This window comes from Oryx dammah, unplaced genomic scaffold, assembly GCF_014754425.2.
Source record: "Oryx dammah isolate SB20612 unplaced genomic scaffold, SCBI_Odam_1.1 HiC_scaffold_5, whole genome shotgun sequence".
Taxonomy (NCBI): domain Eukaryota; kingdom Metazoa; phylum Chordata; class Mammalia; order Artiodactyla; family Bovidae; genus Oryx; species Oryx dammah.
The window spans coordinates 95,224,410-95,241,453 of NW_024070189.1; the positions used below are offsets into that span (position 1 = coordinate 95,224,410).

Sequence of the window (17,044 nt, forward strand, 5' to 3'; positions counted from 1 at the left end):
AGCTGGAAAATAGACAACAGCTCTAGAAAAAAAATATACTATTTAAATCTGTAAAAAATGGAGTTGTTCATCTTTCTAGTATTGGGTCACCACAATAAATAATAATAATAATAATAATAAACTAGAGACTCCTCCTTGGGTATAATAAGATTCAGTCACAGTAGTTCTGACATCTGCAGAATCCCAGAAGACCCTCCCAGCCCCATCAAAAACATATCCAAAGAAGCAATATTCAGGTGTAAAACAAGGAAAGGCAAGAGGGCCCTAAGGGCTACAACTGATGTCATGAGGGAAGTAGAATTTTCAGACCTAGATGTTAATTTTACTACCTTTTCCAATTTACACTCCAAATGGAAGTTAGATTATTTGTTGAGGAACCTGCACAGGGCCCTTTTGAAGTCTCTGTTCCCCAGGCTGTAGATGAAGGGGTTTAGCATGGGGGTGACCACAGTGTACACCACTGAGGCCACTGCATCCTTCCTGGGAGATTGTGAGATGGCTGAACTGAGGCACACACCAAGACCTGTTCCATAAAATAAAAAACTGCCAGGTGAGAGCCACAGGTGGAGAAGGCTTTGTACCTCCCACCTGATGATGGGACTCTCAAAATGGAGGAAATAATTTTATAGTAAGAGTAAAAGATCCCTGAGAAAGGGAGAAAAGCAAAAATGGCACCAATAAAATATATGACTATATTTTTGGTGAAAATGTCAGAACAGGCAAGCTTGAGGAGCAGAGAAGGGTCACAGAAGAAATTGGAAATTTCTACATCTTTGAAGCAGGTAAGTTGCAGGACAATCAGATTGTGTACCTGGGAGTCCATAAGGCTACCAAAAAAAGACACCAAAACTAAGGAGCAACAGAGGTGTGGGTTCATGATGACCGGGTAGTGCAGTGGGTGACAGATGGCCCCAAACCTGTCATAGGACATCACAGACAGCAGCATACCATCCATACATCCAAAAAGTATAAAATGGACATCTGTGTCAGGCAGCCTGCATAGGAGATGACTCTGCCATGAGTTTGGATATTCACAATCATCTTGGGGACCATGGTGGAGCTGAAGCCAATGTCAGCCAAGGAGAGGTTGGAGAGGAAGAAGTACAAGGGAGTGTGGGGGTGGGGGTCAGAGGTGATGGCCAGGATGATGAGCAGGTTCCCCCGCATGGTGACCAGGTACATGGACAGGAAGAGGATAAAGAGCAAAGGCTGCAGTTCTGGATCATCTGAGAGTCCCAAGAGGAAGAATTCTTAGACACTTGTTAGATTTCCAGTTCTGTGTAGCTTGGACACCTTTGGAAGAAGAAAAGAGGACTGGAAAAATATAAATACATAAATGGTCATGCAGTACTGTGTCCATATTTTGAACTCAAGTAATTCATTTCTCAGATTATACATCCCAGTTCCTTCAGCAATATTTCTCAGTGTGACAAATTCTATTTTCTTAGAATTGTTTCCTGTTGGTTTCTGTGTTATTCACTTCTGTCTATACTCTCTTACATTCGTTATAAAGCTTCATGAAAAGTGAAAGGGAGGAAGGATATTAGAGGTAATACATCCATGGTCTCAGTTAAAGACAGCCTACTTCTTTAGACATAATACAGAATGAGAGTCCCTTTCCCTTCTAAGAAAGCATGTAAAAATGCAAATATAAAGAAGTTAAGTCATTTATAGAAATCTTATTTTATTCAAATGCAATTCTAGATATTTCCTCCACTTGGAATATTTATAAATCTCTATGAAATGCAGAGATATGTCATCTGGGTTCTAAATTAAAGGTGAATGTTCATAATCAGAACTCATTTTATATGATACTCAGAGTTTTATCATCCTTTGTTTTTCTGTCTTCTCTCCTTTGTGAAATAAGGGATTATTCAAGTATCAGAGTTTTTTTAGAAGTCATTTAGTAAATATATATTTCATATCTTTGACTTTGGTGGACTTCAAATTTCAATCAATACTGTTTAAGTGTACATGATCTAATGTGTTGACTACAAAGATGGTGTTCATGTACACAGCACTGCTAAAGATTACATAATAATGAAATTTAAGAAATCCTCTTAAAAAAACAAAAAAGAAATCCTCTTGAAATTTTAAAATCTTAAACACGGTTACTTGTTTCAATACCATCTCATTTAAATGTTTGATGGGTGAGACCCTTTACCTTTAGGGGTTCTATTATGTACTGGCAGAAAAATAATACTTCACTGATTTTATTTTCTTCAGTTTACTGAAGTGATTGACAAAATTTCATATATTTGAATTGTGCCACATGGAGATCATTAAAAGATGTACAAAATGATGATTTAATACAATACACATTGGGAATGTTTACCACAGTCAAGTTAAATAATGTATGTGGTACTTCACATAGCTTTTGTGAATGTGTGTGTGTGTGCGCATGTGTGTGTGTGTGTGTAGTAACAGTTAAGCAGATCTCTCTCAGCAGATTTCAAGAACACAACCAGAATTATTAGCTATAGTTATCAGGCTGCATATTAGATCCCCAAACGTACTCATTTTGTAACAAAAGTTTGTACATTTTGACCACCATTTCCTCACCTTTTCTACCACCAATCCTCATAACAAGAGTTTGATTTTCTTAGCTTCCACACAGAACTGAGATCAGAGTGGATTTGACTTTCTATGACTGGTGTATATAGTTTAATAAGCACAGTATTGTCCAGGTCCATCCATGTTGTCAAAAATGGCAGGATTTTCTTCTTTCTGTGGCTAGATAATATCCCATTGTTTATATATACACATCTCATTTTCTTTACCTATTCATCTGTCAACAGATCCATATTTTCACTATTTCAAATAATATTGCAAAGACAAGGGAATGCAAATATTCACTTTTGAGGGTCTGATTTTATTTCTCTGGCCAATACTCTGAAGTGGGGTTTCTGGTTTCTAGTTCTATTTCAATTTGTTGCAGTTAAAATTTTTAAAAAAAATTTATTTATTTTAATTGGAGGTTAATTACTTTACAATATTGTATTGGTTTTGCCATACATCAACATGAATCCACCTCAGGTATATACACGTTCCCCATCCTGAACCCCCCTCCCTCCTCCCTCCCTGTACCATCCCTCTGGGTCATCTCAGTGCACCAGCCCCAAGCATCCAGTATCATGCATTGAAGCTGGACTGGCGATTCATTCAATATATGATATTATACATGTTTCAAAGCCATTCTCCCAAATCATCCCATCCTCGCCTTCTCCCACAGAGTTCAAAAGACTGTTCTATACATCTGTGTCTCTTTTGCTGTCTCGCATACAGGGTTATCATTACCATCTTTCTAAATTCCATATATATGCGTTAGTATACTATATTGGTGTTTTTCTTTCCGGCTTACTTCACTCGGTATAATAGGCTCCAGTTTCATCCACCTCATTAGAACTGATTCAAATGTATTCTTTTTAATGGCTGAGTAATACTCCATTGCGTATATGTATCACAGCTTTCTTATCCATTCATCTGCTGATGGACATCAAGGTTGCTTCCATGTCCTGGCTATTATAAACAGTGCTGCAATGAACATTGGGGTACACGTGTCTCCTTCAATTCTGGTTTCCTCGGTGTGTATGCCCAGCAGTGGGATTGCTGGGTCATAAGGCAATTCTATTTCCAGTTTTTAAAGGAATCTCCACACTGTTCTCCATAGTGGCTGTACTAGTTCGCATTCCCACAAACAGTGTAAGAGGGTTCCCTTTTCTCCACACCTTCTCCAGCATTTATTGCTTGTAGGCTTTTGGATCATAGCCATTCTGACTGGTGTGAAATGGTACCTCACTGTGGTTTTGATTTGCATTTCTCTGATGATGAGTGATGTTTAGCATCTTTTCATGTGTTTGTTAGCCACCTGTATTTCTTCTTTGGAGAAATGTCTATTTAGTCCTTTGGCCCATTTTGTGATTGGGTCGTTTATTTTTCTGGAATTGAGCTGCGGGAGTTGCTTGTATATTTTTGACATTAGTTGCTTGTCAGTTGCTTCATTTGCTATTATTTTCTCCCATTCTGAAGGCTGTCTTTTCACCTTGCTAATAGTTTCCTTTGTTGTGCAGAAGGTTATAAGTTTAATCAGGTCCCATTTGTTTATTTTTGCTTTTATTTCCGTTACTCTGGGAGGTGGGTCATAGAGGATCCTGCTGTGATTTATGTCAGAGAGTGTTTTGCCTATGTTCTCCTTTAGGAGTTTTCTAGTTTCTGGTCTTACATTTAGATCTTTAATCCATTTTGAGTTTATTTTTGTGTATGGTGTCAGAAAGTGATCTAGTTTCATTCTTTTACAAGTGGTTGACCAGTTTTCCCAGCACCACTTGTGAAAGAGATTGTCTTTAATCCGTTGTATGTTCTTGCCTCCTTTGTCAAAGATAAGGTGTCCATAGGTGTGTGGATTTATCTCTGGGCTTTGTATTTTGTTCCACTGATCTATATTTCTGTCTTTGTGCCAGTACCATACTGTCTTGAGGACTGTGACTTTGTAGTAGAGCCTGAAGTCAGGCAGGTTGATTCCTCCAGTTCCATTCTTCTTTCTTAAGATTGCTTTGGCTATTTGAGTTTTTTTTTTGTATTTCCATACAAATTGTGAAATTATTTGTTCTAGCTCTGTGAAAAATACCGTTTTAAAGAACATCCATTCTGTTTTCTCCAACGATGGTACCAATATTCATTCCCACCAACAATGTACAACAGTTCCCTTATCTCCACTTCCTCACCAGCGTTTGTTTTCTTTTTATTGTTTTTAATAGCCATCCTAACAGTTATGAGGTGATCTTTGATATGGTTTGGACCTGTGTTTCTGATATTAACTGATGTTGAGTACCTTTTTATATACCTGTTAGTCTTGTCCTCCCGATTGTAAACACTTCAGAGCCAGATATCTATGATGTTCTGATGTTCTGTGATCATAACAGTACATGATGTTATGGTTGATGTCACATTCTTCATCCTTGTCCCCAGCTTCATCCTCTTCACTACTCTAATAATGAACTGAAGTGTTCAGGGGGGAGGTTACAGAGTCCATTAGCTGCTCTGGTGGAAGGGATGCCAGCCAGAGTCAGAACCAGTGGTGGTGGAAGCAGAACTCTGAATGAGAGTTCTCACACCCCAGCCAGATCCTAGAATGTAGATTTTAAGTGCTCTATTTGAAAACTGAGCAGATCGGTGCCCTCCAGATTTCTCTACCAAGTAAAACATCATGTTCGTTCCTCTTGTGGAGGGAATAATGCTCCCAACAGTTTGTCCTCCGATCACTGTCTCCCTCAGTACTTACGGGGCTGGGCTGCATCTCTGCTGGAGCATGACCAAGGAGCACAGACTCACGGCCCTTCTCCTGCCTGGTGTGTGATAAAGTCTCAGGGTCTCTCCTGAGCAGGAAGACAGACTCAGGCTGGGTCTTCTGAAGCAGATTGCTATGAAGGATGGAGACACAGGTGTGGACTCACAGTATTAGAACAGGCAAATTAATTAGCTAGAGGCACTGCCCAATTATTTACAATGGTATGACTTTAGGGCTCAACTCCTAAAACTCATCATTAGCAAGCTGGTCCACATTATCCCAATCTCTGGAGACTTGATAATATTAACAGAACAGGAAAAGAGAAAAATGAATGTCCTAGGAATGATCTGGGCCCCTCTTCTCCTCAGGAGGAAATTCACCTTGTACTTTTACTTATTGCTTCTAACTTGCAGGTACTTAACATAAAATTCAGACCCTCCCTCCCCCAATTTAACCACTCAATGTATTATTTTGATATCTACAAATCAGTAGTATCAATCATGAAATCTATGTAGTATTAGGTCTATACCAAGAATGTGATATACTTTCCATTTTCACAGTTAATATTTGTCTCAAAGGATAGCGTCTCTTTTTTTTTTTTCTTTTTTGGCTAATTTTAATGAATCTTCACATGGGGTCACAAGAATCAGACATGATTTAGCAACTAAACCACCGCCAAACCAATGAGTCTTCAGTTTTAAGTTTTTTTCTCTATTGACATTGGCATATTAGAAAACTATTGATCTTTACTTACAATTTAATCACTGATACTTTAAATATTTCAGTGCATCTCCCAGAAGGTTGCAATCAAGATGTCAGTCAGGCTGCAGGTATCACAAATTTAGATTAGCAGATATCCACTCTCAAGCTCACTCATGAGGCTGTTGGTAGGATTCACTTGTTTATGGAATATTGTCCAGAGAATTCCTTCAGTTCTTTGACATGTGACCTCCTGGTGAGGCAGTTGGGTTTTATTAATGCAAGCCACCAAGAATGCCAGAGAGAAACACCAAGAAGAGAGCCAGATTATTTTGCTCTGTTCCCAGAAGTGACTTCCCAACATTTCTTTCACATTCTTGTTGTTGGAAGTGGGTCTTTATGTATATCTTGCACTCAATGGCAGGGAAATACACAGGGGTAGGAAAACCAGGAGTTTGGATCAGTGAGAGAATCTCAGTTACTGCCCACCACACAGAAACCTCATCCTCAATGAGAGGAAGACACTGGGTTTTGGGGCATCAAAAATAATTCATCCACAGCAAAATGTATAACTGTGCATGTGTACTAAGTCACTTCAGTCGTGTTTGACTCTTATTGACCTTTTGGACTGTATCCCGCCAGGCTCCTCTGTCCATGGGATTCCCCGGGCAAGAGTACTGGAGTGGGTTTCCATGCCCTCCCTCAGGGGATCTTCCAGACTCAGGGATTGAACCCGCATCTCTTATGTCTCCTGCATTAGCAGGCAGGTTCTTTACCACTAGCACCACCCAAGAAGCCCAAAAATGTATTACTAAACTGAAGTTATTTCATAGTGAGTAGAAGAGATAAGATTCTAGGATAAATGACAAAGATGAATCTATAGAACATGAGGCATGTGAGACAGCAAAAGAGACACAGATGTGTAGAGCAGACTTTTGGACTCTGAGGGAGAGGGAGAGGGTGGGATGATTTGGGAGAATGGCACTGAAACATGTATACTATCATGTAAGAAACGAATCACCAGTCTATGTTCGATGCAGGATTCAGGATGCTTGGGGCTGGTGCACAGGGATGATCCAGAGAGATGATATGGGGTAGGAGGTGGGAGAGGGGTTCAGGACTGGGAACTCATGTACACCCGTGGTGGATTCATGTCAATGTATGGCAAAACCAATACAGTATTGTAAAGTAAAATAAAGCAAAAATAAAAATTAAAAAAAGAAACCATTGGAGAAAAAAAAAAAAAGAACATGAGGCATGAAAACCAAGGTTCATTATGCTTATACCATAAATATGACATGTGCTGCTTCTTTTCCCAATTCCCCCTTTTATGATGAGTATCCTGGTGTAAACTGTGCTTAGTCACTCAGTCATGTCAGACTCTTTGTGACCCTATGTATTGTAGCCCACCAGGCTCTGCTGTACATGTGGATTCTCCAGGCAAGAACACTGGAGTGGGTTGCCATGTCCTCCTCCAGGGGATCTTCCCAACCCAGGGGTCGAACCCAGGTCTCCCGCACTGCAGGCAGATTCTTTACCATCTGAGCCACCAGGAAGCCCAAGAATACTGGAGTGGGTAGCTTATCCTTTCTCCAGGGGATCTTCCCAATCCAGGTATGGAACTGGAGTCTCCTGCATTGCAGGCAGATTCTTTACCAGCTGAGCTACCCAGGAAGCCCTGAGTATTCTTGATCAAATGGCAACTGAGTAGGGTTAATTATAGAGATGGCGAGAGTATTGGGCCTCTTTAAAATATGTGGGCAATGGTAAAGGTGTTAAACTGAAGTCATAGCATTGTGGAGAGAAGGGATCAGGTATTACAGTCAGTGCTAAGGATGAGTGTAGAAGACATGGTGTATATAAAAGATAGATATTGGTCTTTATGTAGTAAATTAGCGATTTGCTTTGTGCTTGACTCAGTTTTCTTTACATAATGAGTATCTGTAAAGATAACAAGAATCTTCTCACATTCAGTATTTGATGCGTCACTGAGAAATTTCTGTCCTCACTTTTTATCTCTTTATTCTGTGCAGAAATATTCAAATCCCACACTTTGTTCTATGAGTCTCAATCTTGCAGTTACCTTTAGAGAAAAAATAGATCCTATTGAATGTCCTGATAATAAACCCAAACCATATTTTTAAAAATTAATTTATTTTTTATTGAAGGATAATTGCTTTACAGAATTTTGTTGTTTTCTTTTTATTTATTTATTTATTTATTTATTTATTTTTAATTTTTACTTTACAATTCTGTATTGGTTTTGGCATAGATTGACATGAATCCACCACAGGTGTACATGCGTTCCCAAACATGAACCCCCCTCCCACCCCCCTCCCCACAACATCTCTCTGGGTCATCCCCGCGCGTCAGCCCCAAGCGTGTCATATCCTGCATCAGACATAGACTGGCATTTCGATTCTTACATGTTATTATACATGTTTCAATGCCATTCTCTCAAATCCTCACACCCTCTCCCTCTCCCTCTGAGTCCAAAAGTCCGCTATACACAATCTGTGTCTTTTTTGCTGTCCTGCATACAGGGTCATCATTGCCATCTTCCTAAATTCCATATATATGTGTTAGTATACTGTATTGGTGTTTTTCTTTCTGGCTCACTTCACTCTGTATAATTGGCTCCAGTTTCATCCATCTCATCAGAACTGATTCAAATGTATTCTTTTTAATGGCTGAGTAATACTCCATTGTGAACAGTGTGGAGATTCCTTAAAAAATTGCAAATAGAAATGCCTTATGACCCAGCAATCCCACTGTTGGGCATACACACAGAGGAAACCAGAATTGAAAGAAACACATGTACCCCAATGTTCATCGCAGCACTGTTTATAATAGCCAGGACATGGAAACAACCTAGATGTCCATCAGTAGATGAATGGATAAGAAAGCTGTGGTACATATACACAATGGAATTTTGTTGTTTTCTGTCAGACCTCAACATGAATCCGCCATAGGTGTACATATATCATCTCTCTTTTGAACCTCCCTCCCATCTCTCTCCCCATCCCACCCGTCTAGGTTGATACAAAGCCCCTGTTTGGGTTTCCTGAGACATAAAAAAATTCCTATTGGCTATCTATTTTACATATGGTAATGTAAGTTTTCATGTTACTCTCTCCATACATCTCACCCTCTCCTCCCCTCTCTCCATGTCCATAAATCTACTCTATGTCTGCTTCTCCATTGCTGCCCTGAAAATAACTTCTTCAGTACCATTTTTCTAGGTTCCATATATATCCATTAGAATATGACATTTATCTTCCTCTTGCTGACTCACTTCACTCTGTATGAGTCTAGGTTCATCCACCTCACTAGAACTGACTCAGATGTGCTCCTTTTATGGCTGAGTGCTCCTTTTATGACTCAAATGTGCTCCTTTTATGTCCATTGTGTATATGTCCCACAACTTTTATATCCATTCATCCATTGATGAACATCTAGATTGCTTCCATGTTGTAGCTATTGTAAATAGTGCTGCAATGAACAATGGGATACATGTGTCTTTTTCGATTTTGGTTTCCTCAGGGTATGTGCCTAGGAGTGGGATTTCTAGGTCATATGGTAGCTTTATTCCTAGTTTTTTTTTTTTTTTTAAGGAATCTCCATACCATCTTCCATAGTGGCTGTATCAGTTTAGATTTCCACCAATAGGGCAAGAGCATTCCCTTTTCTCCACACCTTCTCCAGCATTTATTGTTTGTAGACATTTTTGATGATGGTCATTCTGAGTGGTGTGAGGTGATATCTCATTAAAGTTTTGATTTGCATCTCTAATGATGAGCAACGTTGAGCATCATTTCATGTGTTTGTTAGCCATCTGTATGTCTTCTTTGGAGAAATGCCTGTTTAGGTCTTTTCCCCACCTTTTGATTGGGCTTTTGTTTTTCTGGCATTGAGTTGTATGAGCTGCTTGTATATTTTGGAAATTAAACCTTTGTTAGTTGCTTCATTTGCTATTATTTTCTCACAATCTGAGGGTTGTCTTTTTACCTTCCTATAGTTTCCTTTGCTGTGCAAAAGATTTTAAATTTAATCAGGTCTCACTTTATTTTTGTTTTTATTTCCATTACTCTAGGAAGTGGGTCATAGAGGATCTTACTTTGATTTATGTCATTGAGTGTTCTGCCTATGTTTTCCCCTAAGAGTATTATAGCTTCTTATATTACATTTAGGTCTTTAATCCATTTTGAGTTTATCTTTGTGTATGGTGTTAGGAAGTGTTCTAATTTCATTCTTTTACATGTAGTGGTCCAGTTTTCCCAGCACCATTTATTGAAGAGGCTGTCTTCACGCCACTGTATATTCTTGCCTCCTTTGTCAAAAATAAGGTACCTGTAGGTGCATGGGTTTATTTCTGGGATTTCTATCTTGTTCCATTGGTCTATACTTCCGTTTTTGTGCCAGTACCATACTGTCTTGATGATTGTAGCTTTGTAGTATAATCTGAAGTCAGGAAGGTTGATTTCTCCAGCTCCATTCTTCTTTCTCAAGACTGTTTTGCTATTCAGGGTCTTTTGTTTATCCATATGAATTGTGACATTTTTTGTTCTAGTTCTGTGAAAAATGTCATTGGTAGTTTGATAGGGATCACATTGAATTTGTAGATTCCATTTGGTAGTATAGTCATTTTCACAACATTGATTCTTCCTATCCAGAAACATGGAATATCTCCATCTGTTTATGTCATCTTTGATTTCTTTCATCAATGTCTTATAATTTTCTGTGTACAGTTCTTTTGTCTCCTTAGGTAAGCTTATTCCTAGATATTTATTTCTTTTTGTTCCAGTGGTGAATGGGATTGATTCCTTGATTTCTCTTTCTGATTTTTCATTGTTAGTATACAGAAATGCAGGTGATTTCTGTGTATTGATTTTGTATCCTGTAACTTTGCTAAATTCACTGATTAGTCCTAGTAATTTTCTAATACTATCTTTAGGGTTTTCTGTGTACTGTATCATGTCACCTGCAAACAGTGAGATTTTTACTTCTTCTTTTCCAATCCAGATTTCTTTTATTTCTTTTTCTTCTCTGTTTGCTGTAGCTAGGACTTCCAGAACTATGTTGAAAAATAGTGGTGAAAGTGGACACCCTTGTCTTGTTTCTGATCTTAGGGGGAATGCTTTCAGCTTTTCACCATTGAGAATAATGTTTGCTGTAGGTGTTTTCTATATTGAGGTAGGTTCTTTCTATGCCCATTTTTTTTGAAGAGTTTTAATCATAAATGGGTGCTGAATTTTGTCAAAGGCTTTTTCTGCATCTATCAAGATTATCATATGCAGATACCATATTTTTATGATTTTAAAGCAAACCATATTTTTTCCCTCTCTTTCATAAGTGGTCTTAGGGGCATCGATAGAAGAGTTACAGGACAGAGGAAAAATGCTGGATGTATAAATATTAAATTGTCTCTACTCTTTCTTGTGAGGTAGTGGGGTAATTTGTTCAATGTTGTACAAAGTAGAGCTGTGCCTAATCTCTGTCCTCTCTGTGCCACTTTAGAGTACAAATAGATGAATTTCAGTTTCTGTCTTCAACCTGGTCAAGGTTTCATTGTGTCAGCAGAAAAATGTAATGGTCATGAGGCATCCCGGATTAAACACTAATGGTATTCAATTCATTTATTTGAAATATATCAATCTCAGAAGAGCTAACAAGAATGATAGCTACATTTAGTGTTTTATTACCATATGTACACAGTATCTTTTAAATCTTAGAATGCTTTCGGAGGTAGAGAACAAACGTATTGATACCAAGGGGGAAAGGGAAGTGGGATGAATTGGTAGATTGGGATTGACATATGGATAACTAACCCATAGTTTGTGGCTCATAGGTTAAAGCATCTGCCCACAATGTGGGAGACCTGGGTTCAATCCCTGGATTGGGAAGATCTCCTGGAGAAGGAAATGGCAACCCACTCCAGTATTCTTGCCTGGAAAATCCCATGGACAGAAGAGCCTGATAGGCTACAGTCCATGGGGTCGCAAAGAGTCGGACACAATTGAGCGGGTTTCTTTCTTTCTTTCTTTCACTATGGATACTATGTATAAAATGCATAACTAGGGAAACTACTCCATAGCACAGGGACCACTACTCAGTGCTCTGTGGTGACCTGAATGGGGAGGATATCAAAAAAAGAATGGATATATGCATATATAAAACTGATTCACTTTGCTGTACAGCAGAAACTAACACAACAGTGTAAAGCAAATATACTCCAACAAAAATTAATTTATAAAAATCTTAGAGTGCTTTAAGCTCTCTGTGGTTAACAAAGGAAAATTAGAATGCATGAGAAATATTTAAAAACATTTTTAAGGTAGTATACTCATTTTCACTGTGTTGATTCTTCTGATCCATGAACATGGTATATTTCTCCATCTATTTGTGTCATCTTTGATTTCTTTCATCAGTGTTTTATAGTTTTCTATATATAGGTCTTTTGTTTCTTTAGGTAGATTTATTCCTAAGTATTTTATTCTTTTCATCGCAATGGTGAATGGAATTGTTTCCTTAATTTCTCTTTCTGTTTTCTCATTGTTAGTGTATAGGAATGCAAGGGATTTCTGTGTGTTAATTTTATATTCTGCAACTTTACTATATTCATTGATTAGCTCTAGTAATTTTCTGGTGGAGTCTTTCAGGTTTTCTATGTAGAAGATCATGTCATCTGCAAACAATGAGAGTTTTACTTCTTCTTTTCCAATCTGGATTCCTTTTATTTCTTTTTCTTCTCTGATTGCTGTGGCCAGAACTTCCAAAACTATGTTGAATAGTAGTGGTGAGAGTGGACACCCTTGTCTTGTTCCTGACTTTAGGGGAAATGCTTTTAATTTTTCATCATAGAGGATAATGTTTGCTGTGGGTTTATCATACATGGCTTTTATTATGTTGAGGTATGTACCTTCTATGCCTGCTTTCTGGAGGGTATTTCTTCATCATAGATTGATGTTGAATTTTGTCAAAGACTTTCTCTGCATCTATTGAGATAATCATATGGTTTTTATCTTTCAGTTTGTTAATATGGTGTATCTCATTGACTGATTTGCAAATATTGAAGAATCCTTGCATCCCTGGGATAAAGCCCACTTGGTCATGATGTATGATCCTTTTAATATGTTGTTGGATTCTGTTTGCTAGAATTTTGTAAAGGAGTTTTTCATCTACATTCATCAGCAATATCGGCCTGTAGATTTTCTTTGTGGCATCTTTGTCTGATTTTGATATTAGGGTGATGGTGGCCTCATAGAATGAGTTTGGCAGTTTACCTTCCTCTGAAATTTTCTGGAAGAGTTTGAGTAGGACAGATGTTAGCTCTTCTCTAAATTTTTGGTAGAATTCAGCTGTGAAGCTGTCTGGTCCTGGGCTTTTGTTTGTTGGAAGATTTCTGATTACAGTTTCAATTTCCGTGCTTGTGATGGGTCTGTTAAGATTTTCTATTTCTTCCTGGTCCCATTTTGGAAAGTTATACTTTTTAAAGAATTCATCCATTTCTTCCAAGTTGTCCATTTTATTGACATATAGTTGCTGATAGTAGTCTCTTATGATCCTTTGTATTTCTGTGTTGTCTGTTGTGATTTCTTCATTTTCATTTCTAACTTTGTTGATTTGATTCTTCTCCCTTTTATTCTTGATGAGTCTGGCTAATGGTTTGTCTATTTTATTTGTCTTCTCAAAGAACCAGCTTTTAGTTTTGTTGATTTCTGCTATAGTCTCCTTGTTTCTCTTTCATTTATTTCTGCCTTACTTTTTATGATTTCTTTCCTTCCACTAATCCTGGCGTTCTTCATTTCTTCTTTTTCTAGTTGCTTTAGGTGTAAAGTTAGGTTATTTATTTAAATTTTCTCTTGTTTCTTGAGATCAAACAAGTATACTACCCAAAGCAATCTATAGATTCAATGCAATCCCTATCAAGCTATCAATGGTATTTCTCAGACAACTAGAACCAATAATTTCACAGTTAGTACCTCAAATAGCCAAAGCAATCTCGAGAAAGAAGAATGAAACTGGAGGAATCAACCTGACTATCTTCAGTGTATGCTACAAAGCCACAGTCATCAAGACGGTATGGTACTGGCACAAAGACAGAAATATACATCAATGGAACAAAATACAAAGCCCAGAGATAAATCCACACACCTATGGACACCTTATCTTCGACAAAGGAGGCAAGAATATACAGTGGAGTAAAGACAATCTCTTTCACAAGTGGTGCTGGGAAAACTGGTCAACCACTTGTAAAAGAATGAAACTAGGTCACTTTCTAACACCACACACAAAAATAAACTCAAAATGGATTAAAGATCTAAATGTAAGACCAGAAACTATAAAACTCCTAAAGGAGAACATAGGCAAAACACTCTCCAACATAAATCACAGCAGGATCCTCTATGACCCACCTCCCAGAGTAACGGAAATAAAAGCAAAAATAAACAAATGGGACCTAGTTAAACTTAAAAGCTTTTGTACAACGAAGAAAACTATAAACAAGGTGAAAAGACAGCCTTCTGAATGGGAGAAAATAATAGCAAGTGAAGCAACTGACAAACAACCAATCTCAAAAATATACAAGCAACTTATGCAGCTCAACTCCAGAAAAATAAACGACCCAATCACAAAATGGGCCAAAGGACTAAATAGACATTTCTCCAAAGAAGACATACAGATGGCTAACAAACACATGAAAAGATGCTAAACATCACTCATTATCAGAGAAATGCAAATCAAGACCACAATGAGATACCGTTTCACACCAGTCAGAATGGCTGTGATCCAAAAAGTCTACAAGCAATAAATGCTGGAGAGGGTGTGGAGAAAAGAGAACCCTCTTACACTGTTTGTGGGAATGCAAACCAGTACAGCCACTATGGAGAACAGTGTGGAGATTCCTTAAAATACTGGAAATAGAACTGCCATTTGACCCAGCAATCCCACTGCTGGGCATACTCACTGAGGAAACCAGAATTGAAAGAGACACATGTACCCCAATGTTCATTGCAGCACTGTTTATAATAGCCAGGACATGGAAGCAACCTAGATGTTCATCAGCAGATGAATGGTAAGAAAGCTGTAGTACATATCTACAATGGAATATTACTCAGCTATTAAAAAGAATGCATTTGAATCAGTTCAATGAGGTGGATGAAATTGAAGCCTATTAAACAGAGTGAAGTAACTCAGAAAGAAAAACACCAATACAGTATACTAACATATATATATATGGAATTTAGAAAGATGGTGACAATGACCCTATATGCGAGATAGTGAAAGAGACACAGATGTAAAAACAGACTTTTGAATCCTGTGGGAGAAGGCAAGGGTGGGATGATTTGAGATAATAGCATTGAAACACATATATTATCATATGTGAAATAGATCGCCAGTCCAGGTTCGATGCATGAGACAGGGTGCTCAGGGCCAGTGCACTGGGATGACCCCAAGGGATGGGATGGGGAGAGAAGTGGCAGGGGGGCTCAGAATGGGGGACACATGTACACCCATGGCTGATTCATGTCAAGGTATGAAGAAACCACTACAGTATTGTAAAGTAATTAGCCTCCAAATAAAATAAATAAATTAATTTAAAAAATAAAGATCAGTATTCCATATCCCATACACTAAAAAAATACCAAAACAAAACATTTTTTAGAAACAGATTATTTTTCTGACAAACCTCCACATGACCCTTTTGACATCTTTGTTCTTCACGTTGTAGATGAAGGGGTTCAGCATGGGGGTGACCACAGTGTACATCACTGAGGGTGCTGTATCCTTCCTGCAAGATTGTGAGATGGCTGAGCTGAGGTACACACCAAGACCTGTTTCATAAAATAAGCAAACAACTGCCAGGTGAGAGCCACAAGTGGAGAAAGATTTATTCCTCCCATCTGATGAAGGGACCCTTAAAACAGAGGAAAGAATTTTATAATAAGTAAAAGATCCCTGAGATAGGGAGAAATCCAGAGATGGCACCAAAATACATGACTGTGTTATTGGTGAAAGTGTCAGAACATGCAAAGTTGAAGAGTTGAGAAAGGTCACAGAAGAAATGAGAAATTTCCACATCTTTGAATCAGGTGAGTTTTAACACCATCGAATTGTGCATCTGGGAAACCAAGAGACTGATGAAAAGTGACACCAAACCAATGAACCACGGAGACGTGTGTTCATAAAGACCAAGTAATGCAGAGGGTGACAGATGGCTACAAACTGGTCATAGGCCATCACAGTCAGGGGGAGAATATCCAAACACCCAAAAAGCATAAAAAAGGACATCTGTGTCAGGCATCCTGCATAGGAGATGACCCTGATGTGAGTCTGAATGTCCAGAATCATTTTCAGGATTGTGGTGGAGGTGAAACTGATGTCAGCCAAGGATAGGTTGGAGAGGAAGAAGTCATGGGAATGTGGAGGTGGGGGTCAAAGGTGACAGCCAGGAAAGATGAGCAGGTTCCCAAGCATGGTCACAAGGTACATGGATAGGAAGAGGATAAAGAGCAAAGGCTGCAGTTCTGGATCATCTGAGAGTCCCATGAAGAAGAATTCTGAGTCATTTGTTAGATTCTGTGGCTCCATATAGCTTTGACACCATTTGAAAAAGAAGAGAAGATTGAAAGAAAGGAAACAAATAAATGGGCATGCAACACTGTGTCCATATTTTGGATTGTAGCAATTCACAAACAAAATATTCACATTTGATTCAAAAGTCTGTTCTTTATGTCTGTGTCTCCTTTGCTGACCTTCAAGTAGAACTGTCAGTACCATCTTTCTAAATTTCATATATATGCATTAATATACAGTTTTGGCTTTCTCTTGCTTTAACTCTGTATGATAGGCTCGGGTCCATCAACGTCATTAGAACTGACCCAAATATGTAAGGTGAGTCAGATCTAAAGAGAGCTAGCTGGGCATTCAGGCAGAGAGAGGTTTATTATAGGAAGAAAGAAAGTGACTGGCTTAAGAGAGAAACCAGTGCTCTCCCTTTACAGCCAACACTTCTTATACCCTATTGATAGGAAATTGTGCCCTGAAAGGGGAGGGGTT

The 17,044-nt window shown here is 38.4% G+C and overlaps 2 pseudogenes; both read right to left on the reverse strand.

Annotated features, from left to right (window-relative positions):
• Nucleotides 1-295: 295 nt before the first annotated feature.
• Nucleotides 296-1,334, reverse strand: LOC120864004 (annotated as a pseudogene).
• A 3,512-nt stretch (nt 1,335-4,846) lies between these two features.
• LOC120864581 lies at nt 4,847-16,420 on the reverse strand (annotated as a pseudogene).
• Between the last annotated feature and the right edge of the window lie 624 nt (nt 16,421-17,044).